Consider the following 27,197-nt stretch of genomic DNA (forward strand, 5'->3'; position numbering starts at 1 on the left):
TGCCCAGGAGGACACACAGCCTAGCACTACAGACTTACCACAGGCTTCTGCCAAATCCCACTGAACTCCAGAAAAAAAGAAAGGAAAAGAAATGTACATTCCTCACTGAAACAGAACTTCTTAAATCCCTGCAGCTACCTTTAGGACTCATTAATTCTGAGCCTGCTGCATTCTGCTCCATCTAGGAAGCTGCACTAGATAACCTCCAGAGACTCCTTCCAACCAACATTTCTATGGTTATATGTTTTAAAAAACCATAAATCTGTCAGGAAGCTAACATATGCTAGGCTAAATGGCTACTAGTAAGGATGACAAGGTTAAGGCAGAGACTCCAGCACTGGCCATACTGTTTAACAATTAGCACATTTCAGAGTTTTGGCCCAGGCCACCTGGCACTCTCCTTGATAACACAAGATGAAGCAGGTGCCAGAACCATTCCTAGCAGGCAGCCAGGATGACGGCACTGGGGTTCTGCAGAGGGCTGACAGCTTAGCCACTGTGGACAAGAACCATACCCTGCCACCTGGCAGCACAAGCCAGAGAACACTGTCCTTAGCCTGCATCTTTTTTTATCTCTTGAATTAATACAGAGGTAGTCTCAGTGATGTAGCTGCTATGTTCTGACCCTGTAAGCACAGCACTTCAGCAGATCCTCTGGTATCTTTGCTCACACCTGGTCTAGTACCAAGTCGTTTCAATGTCTCCCATGCATCCTACAGTTCCCTTCAAGCTCCAACACCAGTTTCCCTCCTGGAAAAAAACAAAACAACAGTGTGAAGAGGTTTGCAACCAACTTTGGCTTGATATGAAGCTTGAACAGTATAAGGGTAGGTATATGAAGCTGAGAGAAAAAAACGCAGCAATTAAAAACCTGATAGGCTCACCAGGTTACAGAGTCCATAGGACTAATTTAGAATTATAATTCAGAAAACACTGAAGTCTCTCTATAGGAAATCCCAGGACTGAGGTGGCAAAGAATTCATGGTTTCATCCCAGCACAACAGAAATTTAGTTCTAATTACTTCGTTTGCTTTGCTGACAAAGCATCTTACATTGTCTGCCAGCTCCTAAGCACAGCAGGAGGGAGTCATGGCCAAGTTTAAACTTGCCTTTGGAAGTCAAAACTAGAAATTATGGATACATTATACAACATTTTTATGGTATTATTTAATTACAAGGACTAGAACAGAAGTTTTACAATAAGGGAATTCATTCACCTCTTAGAAAGCAAAAGCTCTGAGAAGCACATACATGATTGCACCAAGTTTAATATCCTGTTTCCAGCAGTAGTCACGATTTAACGCCTCAGTGGAAGGCAATGGGATGAGAAATCCAGCCACAACTACTGCAGATACATGGCTATGCTTCCTCATCCTTGCAGTCAATTTCCCCTAAGCACAAGGCTGAAATGTTGCTATATGACAGTGCACAGTCTCTTCTAAATTCATCTGACTTGCTCTCCTGAGGCAACAAGTTTCATTATTAGTTTGCTGGGGGGCAAACCCACAACAAAACACATCTCCCAAAACTACAGCCACAGACACTTCAAAATCACAGCCGTTTGTCTTTACGGTATTTTGGACAGCGAACAGCAGCAGAAATGCTCCGGTGTCTAGCAGCCTGGTGAACGGGATAGAACTCCACACATAAAACTACTCCCCACAAAGTGAAATAGCTGAAGAGAAGTCACTGAGGTCTTGCTGTTTTACAGTGATGTTCCCATTTCAGTTGCCAACAGCGATTATATTCCAAGGGAGGTGCAGGGCATCTGCTGATCCTGTATGGAATTAGGAAATGCCTTTATACTTGTGGAGGTGTGCAGGGGGAGAATGGTGACAGAGATGCAAATGGAACTGCGGCACCAAGCTACTCATCCCAGAACTGAGGAGTCTGCTTAACTGCTGCAGCTTCCGAAAGCACCCGCCATGTTACTGCCGACGCTCTGCTCACCGCTGTGCAACCCCTACGAGCCACCTCTGGGGAACTCCTCAGAGCAGCAGAGCCTCTTGCTGACGCTATTCCACTTTTAATGTGGTAACTGAAGTGTTGATCAGCGAGAACAAGGACGAGAAAGCGAGCAAAAAACTGTGCAGGTCTCAACACACTTGTGCACTCGGTTACTATTCAAACAGATTCTTCCCAATTCTGAGTTAACGATTCCCAGAACAAGACATGGATTCCCGTCAGAAGGTATCCAGCTCTCGAGAGTAACATACAGGGAGCACTGGTCCCCAATACAGCTGCCCTGAGACTGCTCTGGGAACCGCTGCCGGATCGCCTAGGGCCAGAAGCAAAAGCAGGAGGAGTGATGTGCAGTCTCGGCAGGTGCACATCACCACGTCGCAGTGACACCTGCTCAGCCCAGCCCCTGCAAGGGGACATGGCTGATTACTGCTTGTTGAATGAGAAACAGCTGCTTTCAACCAAGAAACCAGTATCTTACTAAATGCCTCCAATGCCTTTGACTGGTCCTCAGATCAAAACCCCTTTCCTTGAAGGCTCTCCCCATCTGTCACCGAACTGTCTTCTTCAAAGGCACGTGAGCTTTTTCAGGGTCTCGCTTTCTCACTTTGAAGTTCCCCTAGTACAAAGGCCACTTCTGCATACACCCAGAAGTTAGAGGTATGAGATGCCTGAATAACTTCAAGTCCAGGTCTCCCTGGGTGCCTGCAACTTGGTGTCCTTCCAAGCAAGGTGCCCAAGAACAAAGGGGAAGGGAGTATGAGTGCAGAGCATGTTGAGAAGGAACAGGGGCAGAAAGGCTGGGCCAGGCCCAAACCCACGAGGGACTGTTTATGTACCTGAAGGCTGATAAATACAGCACAGCACCTGGCACGCTACCTGCGCACACCCGCTCCGGGTTGTGAATCTTGGCATTATTCTCTATGCAGTGGGATGGTCCCCACCTAAGCAAATGACTCGGGTGCTCGCACTAAGCTATAGCTTGGCAGCAGCAATTACCTACCGAACAACAGCTTCAGCTCCCCAGAATCGTGGTGGGTTCCTTAGCTGTTAAACTACTGCGTCCGTTAACAGGAAACCCATTCAGCAGCAGACCTTTACAAGACAGATGTTTTAAGAGTGACCTATGCTCTGTTCTTGAAAGGGAAGGTTTACGTGCCTGCCTTCAGGGATGGGCACTGGACCGTGGCTGTGGAGCACCGGGAGCTCCTGCAGCAAAGAGCCGAGCGGTGGTTCTATGCTGAAGGGTAACCACGCGGACGCTGGGGATTAAAACATCTAACCTCTAATTCCCTTGCTTCTTATTTCATTAAGGAGACGTGACTTGGGGACTACTCCCGAAACGAGCACAGCCCACCCTCACTACAAGAAGTGTTTCTGTTCAGAGTCACTGCAAGGACAGGGTATTGTACAGCCGTGCCGACACTGCTAGGAAACACGCTCCTCCCTGCAGTATGTCACTGGGCCTCAGCATCAGTAAATGAGCTCTGCTGGCACTGTAATTTTGCCTTGCCTTCAAACACAATGGGATTCCGATCAATTCTAAAGCACTTTAAAAGGAAATGTTTGAAAAACAAAGCAGATGTATTAAATAATAGGATCTCCAGGGGAATCACAGCTTGGCCTGTTCACTTTCAAAATTCTTTTTCTGAACATTAATCCCTCTCCCCTTCAATAAAAGGCAATCGGATTCCTTTAGTTTATGTTCTGGCCACCTTAAAATCAACTCAGCTCCCTTAACACCCTTAATTACATCTTTAAAACATTGAGTTTGCATATCATAGCTAACGTAATGTCAAAATTACAATTTAAATATTTAGTCAGAACTTCCCTATGAGGAAATAAACCTCGTACTACACAATGCTTGCTTCAACTGAGAAAGCATTAACACTTGGAATTACAGGGACACGGTATTCGGTTGTAAGACCACACACTTTCTTTCAAAAATATTTCCGGCCATTATGACTTCAAATGCAGAGAAAGCGAAGTGAAAGTGTCAACAACGAGATTGCCAAAGGGATGGACAAAAGAAACGGCTACACCAATTTAAATGGCTAAATAAATAGAGGCTAAAAGTCAAGTCAAGGGTAAATATATAAATTTATACTGCCTCTGGCAGGAATCAATTATGCTGGCTATACTGACCTCTAAATACATTCTTCTGGAAAGGGGAACACTCTTATTCTCTTCACTTTTTGCTCATTTTCTCTCATCTCCTTTGAAAATTTCATAGATACCTTCATTTATGTTTAAACTTGGCAAAAATATTTTCAAAGTGGAAAGAGATAAACTGTTTTATCTGTGTTAAAAAATAATGATGATTAAAAAAAATCTTGCAATTACAGTGGTTGAAAATCAGTCTCACTCCCACGAACTTTAAGGAAAACACTTGACATTTTTAGGGGAGACGTCTCTCAAATGTCAAAGTTGTGCCTAAACACATGAAATTTTACCTAAATTACTCAGTTTGAGAATGACAATACTGACTGAACAACAGCACAGTGGAAGAGGTATAACTGGAGAGAGGAAAAAAGATCAGAGGGGATCAAAGCAAAAGGTTATAAAAAAAGTCCTTTCCTACAGAAGTTGGACTGAGCTGAAAATGCTGAGTTTCAAATTTCCTTCACTGTTTAAGAGAAATATAAATGAAGCAGCAAAGCCATGCACTGTCATGATCACTGGAGGCCAGATACAAAGAAGGTAAACAAAGCAGACATAAAAAAATACAGGAGTCCTCAAAGCTGAACATTACCATGCAGCAGGTATTCATCTATGTTACATACCTGAACATACCGCTGAGGATTTGCATTAGCTCTGCTCACTTTGAACAAGCCAGCACAATCAGCAGAACCAGATCAGTTGTACTAATATACCCAGCTTCCCAGTAGATCTAATTTGTGAAGCAGAATGCTGCCCTAATACAGTTAAGACCATTTGCAGTACACTTGTGAAATACATTCCTAGCTTCAACAGGCGTTTCTGAAGTATGAATATACATTGCTTTGGATAGCAAAATAAATACACAGTAAAGGGTCACATGATGGCAAAATTTATGGTGTTTGCCAATTACTCATTGCTTAGCTCTGCAAATGTTGCTCTTCTGACATAGGTTTTCTTTTGTCATACACTGATAAAATTTAATTATGTACACACATTTAATGTAGATGTTTAATATGCCTTAACAAATATTATTATTAAGAATTCATCACATTGGTAGCATGAAAAATTGTCTTAGCTTATTATGCACTAAACCCTGAGATATTCAAGAACTGCCTGTGTGCAGCCAGCAGCCATTTGTGTTTTAGTATCGCTGCAGCGTTATACAATAGGCATGCTCAGCACGTTCCCTAATGGAGACTGTTTCAACTTTCCTTAATTCAGTGTTCAAATTCCAGCTTGGCAGATGATTTTGTCCAACCCGATGCCTTTGTCTTGTCACATCCATCCAAGAAAAGGCACAGCTGCAGGAATACCTTCTCCTGTGCAAGCACTGACACAGATCTGGGATCTCCAGGAGCCTCCAGGTTTGCAGTGAGGGAGAACACAGAAACTGGTGTGGAGCCCCTGATACCACAATAGTCATCCAACTTCAATAACAAGTCATTTAAAACTTAGGCTATGAGCTTGGTTCTTTGCAGCTTGTTTTTTGGTTGCAGCTGACAAGCAACCAATCAAAAGATTTTGGGTTGATGAGCTTTTTATTTTTTCCTTTTTCTTTTTTTAAACATCAAAAGCACAAAAAACTTGGTTTCATCTTTCTAATAAATAGTAAAATTAGAAAGAACATCATTAAGCCAGTTCTCTAATAACTTCACAGGGCTGTGAGCATTTTTAAGGCACCAGATAAATATCTGGCACGGCTATTAGCAGCAACTTAGTGATAGACTGGCATCTCTAGTAGCCCAAAACACAACTTGAAGAGGTTGCTCTGTGGCCTTTTCTGCTGGGAAGCGGAAAGAAAATGGTAGAAACTAAACAGCAGCTCAAAAATACCAAAACCGCTACTATTTTCTTCAGCAGAAATATTTGAGGAAGAGTATATGAAACAAGCCCATATTAACAAAAAGAATTCTGGTCAGCAGGAGCCAACATTCCATTGCCACCAATGAAATAAATCCAGCTCCATGCCATGAGCATAGAATCATGACTTCATTCAAGGCTTGGCCTCAAGTGAAGCCAAAGTTAGTAAAAAGATGTTTAAGTGCATCTTTCTCCCTGGAGAACAGAGTCAATAAAACTATTCGTACTGGAAAATATAAATTATTAATATCTACTGGAAGGCTGTGATGTTTTGAAACTACTATCTTCAAAAATAGCTTTATGGCTGTAATAATTCAAGCTTTCTATCTAAATCAAGCACAACGTACAACCAACCTGTAATGTTACAACCTGCAGGTTTAATGCACACCCAAGACAGTCCTAAGTAGGCATTCAGGCCAACAAAAAACGGCACTTAAACCTTAAAGATGACAAATTAGTATTTGTTTCTATTTGCTTTTTGAGTTTTCACCATAGATGGTATAACTATTCAACCAAGAAAACCAGTATGTTTGTTTAAAAAACCCTGGAGATTTTTAGCAATATCATTATTTCAACAATAAACACTGATGTGGGAAATTCACAAAAAAAAACCAAAAACCCATAACACGCACAACAAATTACTACATGCAGAAAATAGTGAATTTATACAATACCACAACTGATAAGATTCCTCCTGCCACTGACACATATGAGCAGTGTTGACAATTCACCTTCTCTTTTAATAACAGCACAAGGTAAAAATAAGTTACTCAGTTATCACCTAGAAAATACAGGTAGAATTTAATTTGAAGTTTACCAAAAAAAAAAATTCTGAGAAACCAACAGAACTTGATTCTTTATGGATTTGCTTCTTCTGGATGGACTACCTGAGGCACAGTAGGGGGTCTGGTTCACTGATGCTCCATCCCTGGGTCACAGTGTTTAAGCATTTCTCTGTGTGGTTACTCTGATAACTGGGGATTTAGTCACAATATTTTTTTTTGTTTTTTTACTGGTGTGAACTAACAGTCTTTCTTTTCTACCTTACCACCCATTTGCACAATACTTGAAGAAGATCTACTATTTTTCTTTCAAGCTCAGCTGAAACGGGCTAAAAAAAACAAGGAAGAGATGATAGATGTATCAAACCACATAATAGGCACAGAGAAGTCATAAGTGCCTCGGCCTAATTTCCTTAAGAAATCAGTCAAAAAGATCAGCTACACTAAGATTTCAAATTCCCAAAGTTAGTTACCACAGCATCACAGAATGAGATGGTTTTTGTGAAGACAAAACATGCATAACCAATAAACTAAAATGCTCCTCTGCAAGCCAGCATCCTCCTCACTAATTTCAATAACTGACAACCTCAAAAGGTAGGATTTTTAAAGCGCGTATTCACAGCCAATCTTTGCAACAGTCACGTCACACTTTTGGCCAGCAAAAATTACACGTAGGTCCTTACTCACCTGTGCACATGCACCTTCATAAACCCGACACAAAGGCACACATAGGAAGGGTATATGGTGTTACCACAACATGAATATGTAAAGCTACAGACCACAGTAATACTGGCCTAAAATTAGATCCCAACTGCACTGGAATTGTACGTTGACTCTCTTAATTTTTTTGTAAGACTGAAGAAAATCTGGAGTTTATGGCTGCAGTGACTTGGCATCATAATAAACATGCCTAAAAATCCCTTTCCATTCACTTTGTAATTCAAAGCTGAAAACTCTTCCAGAACGCTGACAGAAGAGCTGCAGGTCTAATAATAAGTATGTACCCATTCAATTCCCAAGGCACTCCTGTCACCAGGACAGTGATGAATAGAAACCAAGCCGCTAGCCCATTCCCACAGCACGGCCTGACTTGGAAGCACCTTATGACCGTTCAACGACACCTCAGCCGGAGGACTCTGCTGGGACAAAATTAATTATCTGCCCTACGCTCTCCTGAAAAGCACTGCTGTGAAGGTATGTGGCTTACACTTCTAATCTGAGATATTCTATTTTATTCAATATATTTTATGATATTCTGCTTTATGAAATCTCTGGTGATTCTGTGATTTCCGGGGGAGCCAAAATGAGAGGGTTAAGACTCTGCAATTTTCACTTTTCCATTTTATTGTTAAAAGATGTTTGTTTAGAAATAAGAGCCTGTGAGAAGGGCATAAGGGTAAACAACTGAGTGACTTAATTGAAAGCTACAAAGTTGAACCTTGAGCGACTCTGAAAGTGAATGGTTCAATAAAGACTCTGGTGCTACAAGAAAGCAGAGCCACGGTGGCTCTGCAAGCACTCCAAGCCCCCCCAGAGCCGTGGGGTTACCCTCCGCCCCCCATAATAGAACGCTTGAAGACAAAAATATTTGCTGGAGAATAGCCTGCTCAGCTGTCACAGTTCATGCTGGAAGTAAAGAGCACTATCATTTGCTGTCCAGACTGAAAACAATGAATAAATTACATTTTGTGGCTTTCAACATTTTTTTGTTTACCCTTTCACCCCCACACAAGTGGTATTTACTGGAGATTGCCATCACTTAGGCAGTACAACTGAAAACATCTGCAAACCAGCTTAGCTTTTTAACATACTACATTAAAAGGAGACTTTGTTCAATTATAATAAAGAACAGATTTTCAATCACTGAGAAGTTCATTACAAAATTCAGATCCCTAGTCAAAAAAAACCCAACCTCCTCCTGAAGCCACCACCACGTCAGCCTATTTCACCCTCCCCAGGAGCACCACTAGCCAGCCGCTCGCCAGGTGGGAGATGCCCAGGGGCAGGGCGGAGCCCTGTGCCCCCCCCCAGGGGCAGCCCTCCTCCCCGTGCTGCGACCCCCAGCTGGGAGAAGGGCCCCCCTGTCCCCCCACAGCCCGGTGGTCTGTGCCAGCAGCTGCAGAGGCACCACAGCAGCCCCCGCTGCTTTACACAGACAGCACTTTTATCGGAGGGGCTGCGGCCCCCAGGACCAGCTTTAGACCAGCCAGCGCAGGCACGGACACCAGAATAGCCACAGCAGCACAGTGCTCAACACAGACCGATTTATCCTGATTCACAGCACAGATGAAAAACACCACTTATTTACAGGCAAGCACAGAAATGATTTACCAGTATGAGATAAATAAATGTAACGTGACCCCAAATTCCCCTCACTACCCTCGAAGGGGCAGCACGCTAATGAAAGGTACAACTACCACGGAGGTTTATTTACTCTGCAGCCTTACCCTACATAACAGTATCACTTGATTGCATTTCCTCATCAAAATCCAAGGACTACACGGATGGCGATGCTACAATCAGTAAATGATGTTCTAGTTCCTGCCCACATCCCTCAGAAAGACTGATGAGGGTCAGGCTCCGTACCATGCACCCTGTATTTCCTACTTCACATTAAACAATAAAATAAATATGCAAATCCCTATTGCTTATGAAAGAGAAGGATACCAACCAGCCCCAAACTGAACCAGGACATCAAGTTAAGCATTTCATGAAATGATTTATGAAGTAGTAACCAAAAGCCATCTATCAGAAAACCTAAATACAAGTGCTCCAATACATTTTCATGTTAAGTTTTAAGAAGTATCCTTGCTTGTATTTTTGCATTAAACATACAAACCCCTGAAAAACTCAAGGAGATCCTCTTCCTTTTATCCCTGATTCCACTTTTAGACAATTTATATATTAAGCGGATTCTCTAGCAAATTTTTATGGTGACACACATTTATATTCCTTTTTTCATCTTACCTAATTCATTGTGGAAAAAAAAGATATGAAGTGATGAAAAACAAAAGCAGAGGTGCTAGAAATGCAAACTTTTTTGGAGGATAGGGGCTAAGACTAGAGGAAGTGGAGTTGCTAGAGAAAATTCTATGTATATCTGAAAGAGGAAAAAGCCCACAATGTTCCAGTTTGGGGTTTTTTTTTGTTCGAAATTATTCACAACTCCCATTTATCACAGATTTCATTAGAACACTGTATCTGTATTTGTGAAGAGATGGAGAAACCAAAGCCGTCATATTTATCCCAGAGCTGTTTTACCCTAGTAAATATTTTTGGCTTGCGTGCATTTGCAGAGGAGTCATACCTGTCTTTCATCTACACTCAATCCCTACAAAAGAGTAATGAAGCAACAGTAATCAAAATTTACCTGTAGGACTTCAAATGGCATCAACATTTTAAAGATGTGATGGTGTCTGGTGATGTTTTACTGAGGGAAAGGCAAATTCATAACCCAGTTTTTCTCAGCATAACTGGTTCACAGCAAGGATAAAGAGAGATACTGATTCTTGTCTACATGTAAATTTATCTGATTTCAGACAGCTTTACCAAATTTTAATAGAGTTTACCTGCCTCACTTTAACCTGACCTTCCATCTGCTTGTTCGGAGGGAAAAAAAAACCCTAAGCGTCAAGGTTTGGTTACCAGAAGTACCTTCTATGGGCAAATAAGAGTTTTAGGCGGCATAATCATCTGTTGCTATTTCAGAGAAAACATGTAAGCTTTGGAATGAATTTCCAAACAATTGCCATTATGTACCCTACACCATGACTTACATGTCTTCAAATAATATTAAACTTAAAACTTTATCATGCAAATATTGCATCTGTCCCATTCAACATGTTTTTCAACAAATGCAAATTCCTCTTTCCAATAAACAAAGGAGACCAAAAATCTAAGATACACAATAAACGTGCCTATCTAAACCAAAACATTATACACCGCACTCAGGCTTCTCAGGTCTGCGAGTAAATTAAGACTAGCAGAATTAAGACTGAACTTCAGTAACACAGCAGATCAGAATCATGTTTGTGTCTCCAAAATGCCCAATGCATGCAAAAAGATCTGGTTCTATTTATGATGCTTAAAAGAGCTCAACATACAGCATACAAACTGCAGCACAGATTTTTTTATACAAACCACAGTTTATCAACAGAGCTTAGATGAGGGAAAACAGTGTATTTTCAAATTACCATCACCTGGCAGCAGCACAGAACACCTGTTTGCTTCAGGAATTCTTTGGATCTTTTTGAGTTCTTCAAATAACTTAATACTGGGAGCACTTTAGAACATGGAGTGCCAGATCCATAGGAAAACCGTTTGGGGTTTTGCTTTCTGCATGCATATATGGAAAAGGCAGGTGTACTGCAAAGTTGTGACTCCATTATAACAGCGGGAATGCTATTCCAAAGGGATGTTCCTATTGTTATTTTAGTGCATGCTGTTAATTTCATCTATATACATACTTACTGTAAGTACTTAACTGCCTCATAAATCTAAACTTAAAATCCGCTGTACTCATTTTAGACAAATATGGTAATTATATGATAATTGCATGACTCTATGCTGCTTTATTTTCTCCATTGAGATTAGCGCAGAGGGGCACGTTCAGTGCTACCTCACGGCATCAGATGGTAAATACCGCAGGTGTCACTACGGATTTACCAGCGTTCTCCGTGGCGCAAACTGCTGGTTGCACAGGAGCAGCGTGATGCGGGAACGACCCGGCCGGCCTTCCAGCTCCATTGTCTACACCCGAACAAGGCCCTTTGCGGAGAGATGCCAAGCTGTACCTGGGGTCTGATACACGATTACTGTTTACAGAAGAAGCATCTTAATACAGTGACCGCACAGCACCTTCGCTTCGGTTTTAGCAGTGTTCGTAGCTGGAGAACCTCGCCCTCCGAGCCAGGCCGCGTTGCCGCACCTGGAAGCGCGGGGGCTGCGCGGCCCGCCGCCCGGGAGCGCCGCCCGGAGCTATCCGCAAGGGTCACCCGCGCTCCGCCCCGCACCCGCGCAGCCCGGGCAGGAAGCGCAGGGCCCGAGCCGCGGCGCCCCGCACCCGCACCCGCGGGGCAGCCAAGCGGGCAGGTTCCGGCTCCCCCGCCCGCCCCGCCGCCGTACCTGGAGGCAGCGCAACAGCCCCCGCCGCGCCGGGCCCGCCCCGCCTCCTCATTTGCATGGGCCCGCCCCCGCCGCGGGGCATGCCGGCCACAGCCCTCCGGGACAGCGTCCCGCTGGGGCGGCCGTGCCGCGGTACCCGCCATCGCCCGTTGCGCCGCCGAGGCCGCGGGCCCCCGCCGGAGCCTGGCGGCCGCGCTCGCTCGTGCCGCCGCCCCCGCCCCAGAGCCAGCCCCCCCGGCGCGGCCGCGTCCAAGGAGACCCGCAGCCCCCGGCCGGGCAGCCGGAGCCCGGGCTCCCCTTCCCTTTCTGCCCCTTTCCCGATGAAGGCGCGCGGGGCGCGGGCGCCCGGCTCGCCCACGGCATTAGCATCACGCACAGACACAATAGCCCGGCCCACGGCCGAACCGGCCCCGCCGCCCCCCGCTTTACACCGCCACAAACCAGCTGTTCCCAAACGATTCCCATGGGCGTTTATAAAGACCGGTCCGCAGGGGAACCCGGCCGCTCCCGGGAGCACGGCGGGCTGCTCCCACCCTGCCCCCAGCGCTTCCCCAGGGCTCCCGCTCCCCGCTGCTGCAACACCTCCAGCCCAACGCTGCCCCGCGGAGGCACCGCCGGCCCTTCCAGTTCATGATGGAGAAGAAAGAAAAACGCTACTGTAAAGAGATTTACGGATAAAAACTTTCACACGGCCAATTTCTATGTGATGCGATACAACAGAGAAATTAAACGCCTATCCTGTCCTCTGTAAAACACACACGGGCCACTAAAATCTTCCGGGGCGGTTCTCCATAAAATACTAGGTACGATCGACCGAGAACTACTATGAGAAATAAATACTTGCTTGGAAAATAACAACGTATTTTGCATTAATATTAGAGCTAAATAAATGCAGAGGGTTATAACGTATCGTGCCTGTGTGCATGCAATTGCATTAAAAATAACACTAACCACCACTTTAAAAACTATCCAAGAAAAATGCGGAGGAAAAAAATCAAATGTAAGTGCACTGTTAGATATGCTCCAATGTAATATTATTTTTAACCAAACACAGACACTACAAATTTCCTACTGAGAGAGAATTAGTCTCAAATACATAGCAGAATAATAGATTGTTGTTACTAAATATTTTATGATATTGTAAATGATCCATCTAGCATAAATATGATTTTACCTGCTATCCAGTTTTTCATGCACAACTGAAGTCTGAATTGCACCGAGATTATAATAATAATAACAACATTTTTACAATGAAATCTGATCACATAACTTACACAATTTATTTAGCTTGGTATCACATTGATGTGCATCCTTCCAATTCCACCTTACACAATGCAAAAAAAACCTGGCTTTACTAATAAAAGAGAAATAGCAAAAAACGTGCTTCTATTTAAAATAGTGAACTGTGTGAAGAATCCATAAAACAACTGACCTGTTCAAATTGTTGTTTTTCCAATCCATGCACTGTTTTTATTAATTAGGAACCAAACCAGACAGATCATCATTTTATAACGTTTGACATATTCACTGTCTTCCTAGTTCCAGCAGAATCTTCTTAAATTTCCCAGCACTGTGTTTTATTGCTGGTACCATATGCTTTATTGTTCAGCCACAAGAGCTTCGCTCTGCACAAAGACTCATTACCTACTGCTTGCTGAGCAGCTTCAGGCTCACTGAGGCTGCCTGCGTGATCACATGGGAGTTTTGTCTGAGAAAGCCAGGCATGCCACTGATTTCACCGGCTATGGATATTTTTATCAGCTGAGGTCTACTATGAGGAAGGAATAACAAATTCTAAGGCTGCTTTACCTTCTTTAGCTCATTAAGACAGCAGTTGTCATGGAAATCCCCTCCACTTTTTTTTTTTAATTATCATAATTATTATTATTATTATTACTCCTCCCATTGCAACCAAGGTTCAAACAGAAATTCAAAAGAGTTGTTCAAAGTAATTTTTTCTTGTGGGGAGTGGCAAAACCCGTGCATTGTCTGCATTGCTCCACACACAGCACACACTGAAATTAATATTCTGAAGAGGTAATATTTTGCCAACACTTAATCTGCCAATGTTACGTAGAGGATGAGCTTCTGAATGTAAAATTGTTCCTAAAAAGCAGTCCCTTGATTTATATTTGTCTCATCAGGCAAGGGCATTATCCTGTAATCTTTGGCAATAAAATTAGTTTTGCTGCTTTCAGTGAGACTATTCAGGTGAATAAGAATTGGCCATTTGAGAAAGGATTAGCCTCAAATCCAAATGACAAATTATAGTACAATGAAGTCCAATCTCTTCTTGATAACAGCTGGTGATACTCGGGGGTTTGGTTTGGTTTGTGGTTGCTTTTTTTTGGTGTTTGTTTTTTTTTTTGCAGGGGGAGGGGGGGATTGTTTGGTTTGGATTTGGTGTTTTTATTTTTGAACACAGATTTTAAATGTAAATAACATTTTATAGTGCTTAAAAATTAGTATTTACTTAAACATTTTATACTGGATATGTGAATATCTACATTCAACATTACAGAAGCACTTAAATAAAAACATAAATATTTAATGATTTTTTTCACTTGATACTTTATCAGTAACAGCGATCCATTTTGAAATATTTGGAGATGGCTTAACTCCGACTGCAAAGTGAATTCCCCTAATATTCTAATTGTAAACTCTTCACATACAGCTAGTGATGATAAATGAACATCTCTTCTCCGCCCTGAAAACTGGTACTGAACACGTAATTAACCATACCATTAACATTGCAAAGATGCAGCTATTCTATGAAATAGTCAATTACCTCTGGAATAATTCATAGCATTTTGAAAATATAAGACAGCAAAAAGAAATTGTTTTCTCATTAACATTCCACAACTGAAATACCTACTTAGTTTATTTAAGATCTCCCTCATTAGAATAAATGACAGCTTGTTGCTCATTGTTGGCATTATTCTGGTCCTGTGGACATCAGTGGAAGTTTTGTCGCTGATTTGCATGGAAGAAGGGGCAAGCGTGACCAACACAGATTCATGCGCTTTACTGTGTCGTCATGCAAATCAATGACAAAATTTCCCATATTTTTACTGTTCTCTGCATCTTGCTCATCGTATATTATTAAGGTTTTCTAACAGTTGATATGCAGTCTCCATGATTACACCGAATTATAAAAAATGGGTAGTAAAGGATACAGAATTACCCACAACTAAATCCAGTGATAAATATCTTCTAGACTTTCACATTCGTTTTGTTTAATATAAAATTCCATTTTAAAGAATGAGTGTATTTTAAAGTGCCACAATTTTTATCTACCCAAAGACATGGACCGAGCAGATGGTTTGTGGCTGAGAACCTTCTACATCTCTTAAGCAGGAAACACTACCGCGTATACATTAATGAGAAGAAACGAAAGCAGCCTAGATGGGTTGCTAACGAACAGCTGGTTTAGCTACAGCTATGCATATTTTTTTCCCCTGGCAATATCACTGATGATGTCATGATGCCCGTGTAGGAAGACATAAACAAAAGGCAGGCATTTTTGCTGCAGTAGCACTAGGGGAAACAAGAAAAACCAAATGCTTGACAGATGGAAAGAACAAAAACTGTTCAGGAAAAAGAGTACTATTGTCACATTTTCTGGCTGTCATTTATATACACTATGAAGCATTTCTCAAATCCTGAAAGCAGGTTAGAGGAAAACATGCTCAGGGACGCGATACAGTTAAACCAGTTAGCAGGAAAGTGTTGTTTCTGCAGGAGACAATAGCAGCAAGCAGTCTTCATGCTGTACCAAAGGCAGCCTCAGATAATCAGTTCTTCAGAGCTGGGGGCGGGGGGGGGGGGGGAAGGGGGGGGGGGGGGAGACCTTCAATCCTCCATAGTGGAATTTGAGATTTCCTAATTCTAACTTGACATTTTTAAGCAGCTAAATTATATTCCATCCCATAATCTCTTCTTACAGGTTTAATAAATAGAAGTAAGTCTTCATCAGAGCCATTTTATTGAATTTCTGCCGAAATATACTATTGAAAAAATGCCTTTTTGCCACCATGACAGGAGTTAAAGATCACCCAAGAGTTTCACAGTAGGCTGGACCCAGATCTCTCTTATCACTCTGTAGTAGGAGGAGCTCCAAGTAAGATAATGCTTTCTGATGCCACTCCTATAGCAGAGAGGACTTCTTCAAGAGAATCCAAATTCGCCGCTATTTGAAACAGCAGCGGGAGAATGATTATGCAAACGTTCAGCAGTCTTTTCCACCCAAGTCTCCCATGGGAGTCAAGGTAAGCAAGGGCTCTCTCTTCTCTAACAAAAGGCTCCTTACAAATCTAAATGAAAACAGAATCAAGAACCTGCTGACAAATTGTCAATAATGGTGCACTGTCAGATCCCACATCTACTTGGTAGGAAAAGCAATTCAAAGGAACATTCTTACGCTTCCCCATTCTACAGAAGGTATGGCAAAAGGGAACTGCTAAGGAAATTTGCCCAAAATCACCTCTGTCATTAGTAAGGAACAATGACTTAAAGCCTGGTTTATTCTACACTATATGCATTTAAACTTGAGTACTTCTATAAAGTTTATGTGCGCTGAAATACAGAACTTGCACAGAATTCAAAAACAAAACAAAAATCCAAGACGAAACCACAACCACCTAAACCCAGTCGTGCATCACAAAACAGACTAAGCCTAGGATCTGAACTTCCAATCATTCCCACCTTATACGACTAAATTATTTTGTTAGGTATTGAGCTTAGTCTGCTGTTCAGTATCCTTTATCACAGTTGGACAAATCAGATATGAGTCAAAACAATCATTGGGACAGCACCATTCAATTTCACACACAAAAAAAAAGGGGGGGGGGGGGGCAACTTGCACTCAATACCTTGTTATTCTCAAAGGCTGAATCCTGTACCTTGCAACAAAATGCAAAAGCTCTTGTTTCTCCCAAGTACACCAGAAATGCAACAACTTCCACACCAGCTGAGAAAAAGAGGGTTTTGCTGAAACTCTCCTTTGTAGCCTAGTGCCAAAAAAGATCTTGAATCCAGGATTTATGAAACGTGTTCAGTGGACCATACATGCTCGACTCCAGCTCTTAGAAACAGCATGGTTTGCATGCCATGGTTTGCGTTTTATGAGCTACAGCAGCAGGAACTTTGAATGCCTCAGCACTAGCTTTCAGGTTTGGAAGTAGATGGTTTGCGATCACTCCTTTGGTAAGATCTGTAAGCCTTGCCTATGTAAACTGCTGTAACTGAGCTCAGGATGAGGCATGGCTGCAAATCTCCCATGGAACTCTGACATTACAGAAGTTCTACAAAATTAAAAATGCACATCTATGAGAAAAAATGGTGGAATATTAATTAAAACTCTCCATCTGAAGTTACTGTCAGTAAGTATAAATTTTGCATAGTTCTTTCCAGATCAAATGTAGTTTAATGAAACAGATTTCCTCACCCTGGCTCCAAATGTCTTGCTTTCTCTAGACACCTCACCATCACAGCTAAACGACCTGCAAGTAGTGCAACAATAACTACTCCGTTCCAGATACTGGGGCAGATGGTTTTCAGCAGTCTGCCAGAAAGACTAACATATTTTGAGTTCCTGAATTACACAAAAGTGAAAAATGTACTCATTCCTAAATGACATTTTCAACAAAGAAGTACAATCATATTTTGAAATAAGAGTCTAGCTAGTGAAATGCAGGAAAACCAACAAAATCTATTTGAAAGGTGAGATAACATCCTCAGCTCAACAGACGGATGGAGGCAGCAACTTAGCACTGAAGGGCAGGCCTGTGAAAAGCTGTTCTGATTTCTGGCACCTGAACAATCTCCTCTCCAAACTTCATACAGTGACCACTAGCATGTCACTGTAAGGTGGCCAGTGCCACCTGTCACTCCTACTTCTGGCCCATTTGCCCTGTCATGTTAATTTGAAGGACATCACGTATAGCTTCCTTTCCTTCTGACTCTCAGAAATTATCTCCTTGACCAAGAGCAACTTCCTAGATCATGTGGTTAAAGCAGGCACAGAGCAACAGTGAATTCTCTTTACACATACTATGAGGTATACAACAACATACCACCCCCTGATGATTTTTAGCACAACAGCTTTTGAAAACATCCTTGGTTTTAACTGTATGTTCTTGGTACATCTTACAATACCTGCATTTTTTTTAAGATAAAATAAACTTTCTCACCAGGGTAGTATCTCAGAGGAAAGTGCACCTCTGTTCATAAAAAAACACTGAAGGGTATTATGCGTTAGCAGAGCTATTGTACGCAAACAAAAATACTCCTCTGTAGTACACATACAAGGTTTCTCTGTCCTTCCACAACCTCTCAAAACTGCTGGTTAACTACCAAAATAAAAGAACGTATTAACTTTGGCAGGCAAATTAATGTACTAAGAGGTGTATAGCCACGCAGCAAAACAATCTCTTGACAGTGGTTGCATTAGATGATGTAAATAATCAAAGCAATTAATTTTGTGTGCTGTAATGCTTGGTACAGCCATCATCCAAAACACCAGCAGAACAGGGAGTTTTTAAAATTAAACAAAATTAGTCCTATTTTAAAGAGGAAACTTTGTTATCTTCTTTAAAAAGAAAAAAAAAAAAACCCACCAAAAATGAAGGCTTAGAGGAAGGCAAATACTTTAAGAAGAGAGATTGCTTGTGCTGTCTTGTATGTGCTTCATAAGCCAGCTTTGCTCCAGCCAGTTTCCATGACAGCTCAGACATAGCAACATGATCCATGCCAGGGAGTAATTTAGAACTAGAGAGCTATGCTTGGTGCAGTTAGAAATTGCAAGACACACAGAAGAAACAAAGGTGCTATCTTGTTTTTAATCAGCTGATATACTCCCTACTCCATCCCTTTTCTTTTGTTTGGTTACTAAAAACACCTTTTCCCATTGTATCATTTTCAACTTACAAATTTCACTTGGCTGTTGACCAGCAAAAAGTTTAAAAATAAATAAAATGAAGAGATATTTGAAGCAAGCATGATAGTTCCAACTATTTGGTTCTTCTAGTCCCCCTTATACAACAGTAAACCAAATAGAAGTTTACTGAGTCAACGCAGATGAAATAGGAGTAAAATCCAGTCAGGAAGAAGCAGACCATCTTTCCTTACTGAACTTGTCATCAATGAACTTTCTGAAGCACTACTGTTGCTAAACAAGCAGCATTGCCTCATTCCTCACTTTCACCATTTCCACAATGGAGCAGACAAACTCTTTCATTTTTATCTTCCACTGGAAGATGAATCTTTCATTGTTACAATCTTTGAACGTGTTCCTGTCTACCAGAAACACAAGTATTTTAATTCAAGCAGAGACAGAAATAAAAATATAATAGACACACAGATCTAAGCAGCAACATAAACAACTATTTTACATTTTATAGCAGTTAGTAGTTTATGAAGCATCTCAACTTACAAAACAAGACATTTTCAATACACCACTTAGAATAAAATACATAGTGGGCTTTTAATCTTATAGACAAGAAGATATCTAAACTCTAAAATAAGGTGTCTGCCTTGAATTGCTAAACATAAGGATCTCATTCCCCAGGAACTGAATCCGCTGCCACATTTCTTTTCCCGCCTTTGGATATCCCACATACCACCTTAAAGCTGCCATTTAAAGTTTAAAATGACACACAATTCTAGGTTGTATGGTAACTTTTCACTGTTTCAGATAACCTTCAAAGCCTAGAAACTGACTCTCCTTTAATAATTCGGTCTATTTCCATTTGGCCAGCACTGATTTCTTCCCCTTATGTGTATCCAGCAGAGCCTGAAAATTATTTTTATTTACTATTTTCTTTGTGTACCAGCATCACTGATAACGTCAGCACAGCGCTGGGAATTTTATTGCTTATTTTGAGTCTTCCTTACCAGCAGAACACATTTTCCTCCCATATGTTCCATGACAGCAGACTACATTAAGAAAGTAGAAGTATTTTGCATGAAATTCCCCTCCTCTTACCCTAAAAACACGGTAATGATTAATCAGTGTTAATTAAATAAAAAAACCCCTATCATATATTTTAGCATCCAAAACAAATTTCGTAGCATATGTACAAGATTTTCATCAAGTTAAAACCTGAACCACTATGCTCTTACAGCAAGCTTTTTTTATTATGTCATTCTAATGTTCTAAAGACTCAGAAAGTAAGCCCCCTGAACTTAGAGACATGCTTTCTAAGGAACACTGACCACCACTTCTTCCATTTAAGAAGATCAATTCGTAATATTTAAATAACCACATTCATACCAGCAAATCAGTGGACAGTTCCAGGATGCACTACTATAAATCCACAACTTCGATGATCAAAACAGATTGCTGATTTACAATTTGATTACAGTTTTCAACTGGTGTTGAAAGACACGCTGTTTTTTTGGTCTAGCTCTCCGCGAGTACAAAGGGTAACTGCAGCAGTCACATGCCCTGAAAGGGTCCAAGGATCAACGTGCTCAAGTTTGGAAGTTCTTCTGTAGAAGCGGTTACCAAGTAACTGTTTTATCTAAGAGTTCTACCTAAAAGGCATCACGACTAAATAAAGACTTTCATTAGACCATTTTTATAATCCAAATGTCTTTCAAGATTTCAGCACTTCAGACATCTTCATGAATTTTTTTAGATTAAGCTACGTGATACCTATCAGATGCAGGACTCAATGTTCCAGTTAGATCTTTTTTCACAGCGTTAAGTAGCTACACTTATCACCCTGACTTACCTCACTTACCAGTGTGTCAGGCTACAGTCCCTAAAGACTAAAGTTTTTTCAGCTTCTTATATTGTGTTGGTGCACTTTCAGTGGAGAAAAGCCTCGGTTTTCTTTTTTAGATCATTACTCGACACCTTTTCCACTGAACAGATTAAAAAAAATAAATAAGACTTCCAATCAGGTTTATATTTAAATACTTTGAATAAGGCTCATCAATTTATGGCATTGACAAAACTTCGACTGTGGGGACCATCAACATCACCTTCCAGGAAACTGTCAGATGATGCAACTGCCTATATTGCAGAAAAGCAGCAATTACTACCTCAGTGATATTTTTCGCACCTCTGCAATGAATGCAGTGTCTCAACCAGATTTATCCCGTTGCCCCAGCATCTTTTAAGTGCTGAGGATAATACTGTCTCCATCACATTTTTCCTTTTAGGAACATGAGGATCGTGTTTACTTCTGCTATAGTAAGTGGAGATAATACTAGTCTTCTCACATACTTAGAAAGAGCATAGTCAACCTGTCTGGTTTGACCTTCCAGGTTAGAGCAAAGGAGGAAGGAGGCAGCACAGCTGTTATTTGCTGTTAATGGAGTTTACCAGATCAACAGCCCCAAGCTCATCGAGAAACTCACCAGTTTTGTGACTGAGGAGGAGGAAGCCAAGGTCTTTGGCTGCCTCGTTCCATCTCCTGGGGTGGGTGGCATTCAGTGACCCTACCACTGCTCCAGCTGCCTGCCTAGAACTGCTCTCCTTCTGCCCTAAGTCCACGGTCAGTAGCAGTTATGTAAGTCTCCAGGATACAGGATCATAAATGCAGACTTCAGCCATTTAAGATTTCAGGAAGTATAAAGATTTACCAGGGCCAACTGTTCTACTTTTCTAGAGCAAAAGACACTCTCACTGCCCTGGATGTCTTGGATTGAAAGACTGGAGTGTCCCCATTTACATGCAGAAAACGTATGTCATGTCAGTTACAATAGCAATTAGCTCATAACTGTGCACTATGTATCCTGCAGTTTTCTTACTGTTTCTAGTACTGTGAGAATTCCTCCAAAGTTGCCATACTTGGCTTGCAACATACTTAGAACAGCAAATTGGTACATACCCCGTGCTGCTGTTCTTATTCTTTTCCTGCAGTTCCAAACACCTCTTAAAAAAAAATTGCATTCTTAATCATACTGGAACAGATCTAAATCAACAATTTCTAGCCTAGTCGTGGCATTCAGTGTGTCAAGCAATGACATAGAGTTTGCAGAGAAAAGCAGTCTCTTTAAGAAAACAAGCTGAGATAACTAGGAAAACTGAACCCTTTGAGGATATGAGAAAGAGGTCATACACACAAAAGCCTGCCTATTTTTCTAACTATAGAAGTTAATATAATTTAAAAAATACTAATTTCCCCGCAAACTTTGGCTGATGATTATCCTTCAATTATCATACCACAATAATTACAACATTAACAGTCTTAGAACTTATATATAACCTAACATATAGCCTTAAAAGGTTCTCTGATATATAGCCTTAGAAGCTAAATATCTTAAATGTCAAGCAGGAAACGGTGGATTCAAAGACCTAGGGGTAACAGTGAAAACAAAGAGATATCAGTTGTCATCTCGTAAGTTATTTTTACATGCCAACTAAAAATTCTATTCACATAGTGACAAAGATGAGTTTTACAAAATCATTTAATAATCCATTAAATACATTTGCAAAAACTGCTCCAAAACAAAAACAGCATGGGAATTGAAAATTTTAAAAGTTACTAGTATTAATGAACCCTGACAGGCAAGTGGAGAGGAAAACACCAAGAAGAGCTTGCCTCTATTTCAAGAAGCAGAGGCAAAGAATATACATTTACGACAGCAAGAAAAGTGTGATGCTAAAGGGGATACATAGACATGCATAAGCAGGTCAAAGTAACACCACTTTTGAAGCAGTGTTACATATACATGAGAACACAGTAAGAACGTATTTTTTAAGGCCAGGATTTGCCATACTTCAGATGGAAAATGCTAAAAAGTCTGCGTAAGATTTTTTTTTTTTTTTTTTGCTTCACAGCTGAATTCAGTTATCTATCTCACAGGAGAGAAACTGATTACTGGGAAACAATCTTACAGTAAAAGTCTGAAAGGGATATATCTATTGTTAGCATAGACATCATAAACGAGATTTTCTTTTTTTTTTTTTTTTTAATTTAGCCAGAAAAAATACAGATGGAAATAAAAAGGCCACTAAAAATATAATTGCATAGAAAGCTGTAGGACAGGGAAGGAAAAAACCAAGTGCCTTTCCAAAAAGTAAACTGAGTAGCAATTAGGCATAGGAGAACCAAGAGTGGAAAAAAGCACAGGTAAGCCAACATTTCAGAAGATTAAATATGGTAAACTCCTGAAGATGGGTTGTGGAAGATGAGGCTGAAGTGTTTATTTTGAGATCTAGGAATTGCATTTATATCTAATATATATACACACAGAAAATAAGGCACATGGGTCCTAAAATAACTGAATAACAGAATAAAGTAAATGAGTGAGAATACCAGAAATACCACACTGTGACACTAACTGCCAACTTAACACTAGGAACATAATTCTCACCATTAAAAAAGCAATAAATTCCCTCGCATCCAAACCCTCCAGCAAACTCAGAGGAAAAACTCACAGCGTAATGTGCACTGAGCAAAAAGGGGAAGATATGAAAGGTATCGCATCGCTACACAAAATCAGAGAATTTGGTGAAAATACTCCAATGGCTTCAGACTACTATGGATGGGGGTGGGGAAAGCCAACAGAAAACACTAGATGGGCTGACAGCCGAGTCAAATCTAGCTTGAACCAGAACTGGAGTGAAGATTCCTGCCTGTCCACACGCAGTGTTTTGTTCAGTCTGTGCACAGAAACAAACTCACTCTGCTAATGCTAGGAATGCTGGGAGCCTCTATATAACACCCAGTCATCAGCCAAAGCCAAATCTTCAGAAACAGCCAAAAATTCAGAGGCCCGTGTATACATTAAATGTCAGTTACAATATAGGGGAATTTTTACTAGACAGCAAGTAACCAGTGAGGACTCAAGCCATAGCCTCACTGTATACAACTCAACAGTAGGAATAACAACTAGCAACAAACAGAACACATTCTTGTTATAGAAGTATTACAATGAAGCTGCCAAACACTTAAGTGCTACAGAACTGTTACTTTCACTATACAGGTGTTATTAATACTTTAATGGTTATATTTCAAAACTTTTCTCTGGATTGTAAAATGGAGAACCTATCTGTTAGCATTGGACTGGCAGCAGAGACCTAGAATCAGTTTCCATAAACAGTTAAAACCCTGAAATCCATTCTTAATGAGTAATTTTCTGAGACTTCAAGCAGTTTAACTATTCCATGCCTAGCTTCTCCATATGGGGAAAAAAGAAAAACCCAAACCCAAACCAAACATCTTATTGTTACCCCACAATTGCGCTCTTAGTGACTGAGAATAAAAGGTATGCTTCAAGACCACCAGTTAGAGAACCTGTCTCACTGAACAAGTCAAAATAATTGCAGGAAGAAAAAAAAAAAAAAATCAATCAGGAGTTATTTTGCACTTTTGTCAATAAGAAAGTAAAAGAAAAAAATGTAGTGGCAAGTCTGAAAACTTAAGCCTGATAATGAACTTTACAATTCCATTTCTAAGTAATAGCAGTAAGTGTATGGGAAAGTAGTGTTTCTTCTCAAACAGGGTGATAGCCTGTCACTTGAGTTTACACACGCACACAAAAAAAATTCTTCTGATAGGAAAAATTTAAACCACCTAGCATTACTTTAGTACACACAAAGTGGTTAAAAGCCATATATTTCTCTTCTCAAAGATAATCCCTACTAATTGCTCTAGCTGTGGAAATACATTTTGTGGGAAAGGATAATGAAGACTACTTGTCAAATTGGTCATGTCATTATTTTGCTGCACAACCCAAACAGTATAGCCTGACCCATTCCCAGCATGCTAAGTATCAGCCTACAGAAAAGGACCCATGCATAAGCCATTCTGACCTTTCTTGCTAGTTCCTTCTGACCTTTCTGACCTCATTAGACTGCTATAAAGAAAATAAAGGAGCTGTTGGGTACTCTTGATGGATTAGAAATAACAAGAATGTGCCTAGGACTTAAGTACTAAACTGGACCACTGAATTATAATGCTTTTCAAACAATCAAAATGATAATAGGGATGACGATGATGAAACCGAGGTAGGAGGAAATAGACTGTTACAATATTTTAAGTGTGAATAATATGTTTTTTTAAAAAAATTGTTCATCAGCATCATTAACAATTTCTTCTGCTGTAGTTTTAGATGGTTGATTTTTTAAGGTCCCATTTGAGTGAGAACGGATATTTAAAAACAATGGTCCCAGCACAGTTATTCTCATTAAGCGTGAATATAACTTAAGCACCTTGCTGAAAGAGAGCTTTAATCTCTCCTGGCCAGATTTATTTGATGAATTCTTCAAATTCCCAAAGGAAGGAAACTCTAGAGCCTAGAAGAAAAGTCTCTGAAGTCCCTGTGTCACATTTCAAACACTACATCATATTAACAAAATCTGTATCTTCACAGACAAAAGGGTAGAGATACTATAAAAGTGCTTATTCTTTACTTCACATAATATACAATTTTATAGCTTACATAATAAGCAGTACAAAATGCATAAATTCATTTTTCTCTCTAAATATTAGGTTATGTCATCCCCAGTGAATAATATTTTTTTTAGCTAATTCTGGTATCTGAGCACAACTCAGAAAGGAAACCACAGCCCCACAACTTGCAATACAAGCCCCTAGTTACCCAGAGAAAGTTTGCAGAGGTTGTTCTCAGAGCTGGAACACAGGACACACGCCTTTTTATCTTTTTATTCTGTATTTCTAGCTTGTAGGGAGAAAAATAGGAAAAGAAATTACAGTCACATAAATCTTTCAAGTTCCCATATATTGTGATTTCTGATTAAAAATTCTTGTACTGAACCACTGGAAAATGTTTAAGGGAAGAGAAGAATTTTACTTTCTATGCTTAACTACTAAAAGAAGACACTAGTAGATAGGCTGACCTCAGGCAAAGGGTTCAGGTTTTGTTACGCTATGCATTAAAATGCAGGCACCGTCACATAAAATTAAATTATGTCCTTTTAAAAAATAAAGACTATGCCATTTGTTCCTGAAAAACCCTCTGTTCAGTTGTTCTGCAGTTTTACAGATCCTGGCATAGGACTACTGTTGTTGTTTGTGATAGCGGTGAGAATCCCCTTCAGAAATTTATAGCCTTTGCTAACTCTCTGCATGTCTCACGCCTCTCCTGTGCTGAGTACGCATGCTAGCGCCAAGCCAGCACCATTGAAGGGCATGAATATACTGGATTTGTGCAGTAACTCTCACTGGGGTTTATCCCCACCAGATAAAATGTCTTAAACCAGCCACTGGATCCAGATACTGTGATACAGCACACGGAGCTAAGTTAGACGACACAGTGGTTAAAAAACAACTTAATCAAGTTTCTACTACAGATTTCTCAGTTGCTGTATCTGAGCAGCTGTTCCAGCACAATCAGATTAGCTATTTAAGGTGTCTCTCCATTCCCCCGATGTAAAACAGTGGACTGGGATTTGAACAAGTTCATTTTTCATCCCCATCACCATTCAGACCTTGTGAATGCAGCATCATTTCAAGAGTTGTAGATGGGGTTTCATTTGGTTTTTAGTTTAGGGTTTGTTTGGTTTGTTGTGGGTTGCTTCCCCCTGCTCCAGCTTTGTTGTTAGGCAGAGGCTGGGGTGTGGAGATAAATGGTGGAAAGGAACGTTGCTTTTGAATATGCAGGGAAAGCAATAAAAAAATAAAAAGCAAACGTGTTATCAGCTAGCAATTCCTCCCTCTTAAGTATGGTAGAGACAAAAACTGTTCCATCGAAATTTTGTCATCTTACCGGTATGCAGAAATTTCTATCATTTGTCTGTCCTATAACTGAAAGAGAAATTCAAATCCAGTAAGAAACAGAGAAGGGAAACCACTCCAGAAATGGAAAAATGGTTTTGCTTGATGCATCAAAGCACATACTTTAATACACTTGCTCTTTTGAGGCTGTGATGACTGCTGACAATTCTGAGGAAGGCTGATCCACAGGGAGAAATTAAGTGGAGACTGCTGTGACACTGTATGGGAAGGGAGGCATAGAGAGGGTGTCCACAAACTGCAGAAATAATAGCTTACTGCCCGAGGAAGAAGGTACAGAAGTGACAGGACCCTTGATCTGGCAGACTGCCACAAAACAACTGCAGAATAAGCACTTCTAAAACTACTTTAAACTTAACCGGTTAACACAAAAGCCTTTGCAACAAAACTGTTCGTTGTAATTCTGTGCAAATCCCACCTATCTGAGGTTAAGTTATTAATCTTCCCACCTTGTCCTTGGTTTGGAATTTGCTTATTCCTGTGAATTAGCTACAGCAGTTAACCTGCATTTAAAAAGCACACAGAACAAAATTCTCCTTCACTAAAGGAAGGGCAAGGAGAAAAAACATAAAAAAAACCCAACCAAACAACAACTAGG

The 27,197-nt window shown here is 40.7% G+C and overlaps 1 protein-coding gene across 5 annotated transcripts in view; it reads right to left on the reverse strand.

The window, feature by feature from the left end:
* CSRNP3 (cysteine and serine rich nuclear protein 3) overlaps positions 1–27,197 on the reverse strand; it is a 111,818-nt gene that overhangs the window by 35,934 nt on the left and 48,687 nt on the right. The window contains exon 1 of one of the 5 annotated variants that reach the window (XM_027782715.2): positions 13,321–13,540. The exons of the other annotated variants lie outside the window; for them this stretch is intronic. The gene's annotated coding sequence lies outside the window, so the exon portion shown is untranslated. Of the gene's footprint in view, positions 1–13,320; positions 13,541–27,197 lie in introns of those variants that run through there. 5 annotated transcript variants of the gene reach the window in all.

This window comes from Falco peregrinus, chromosome 8, assembly GCF_023634155.1.
Source record: "Falco peregrinus isolate bFalPer1 chromosome 8, bFalPer1.pri, whole genome shotgun sequence".
In the NCBI taxonomy this organism is placed as follows: domain Eukaryota; kingdom Metazoa; phylum Chordata; class Aves; order Falconiformes; family Falconidae; genus Falco; species Falco peregrinus.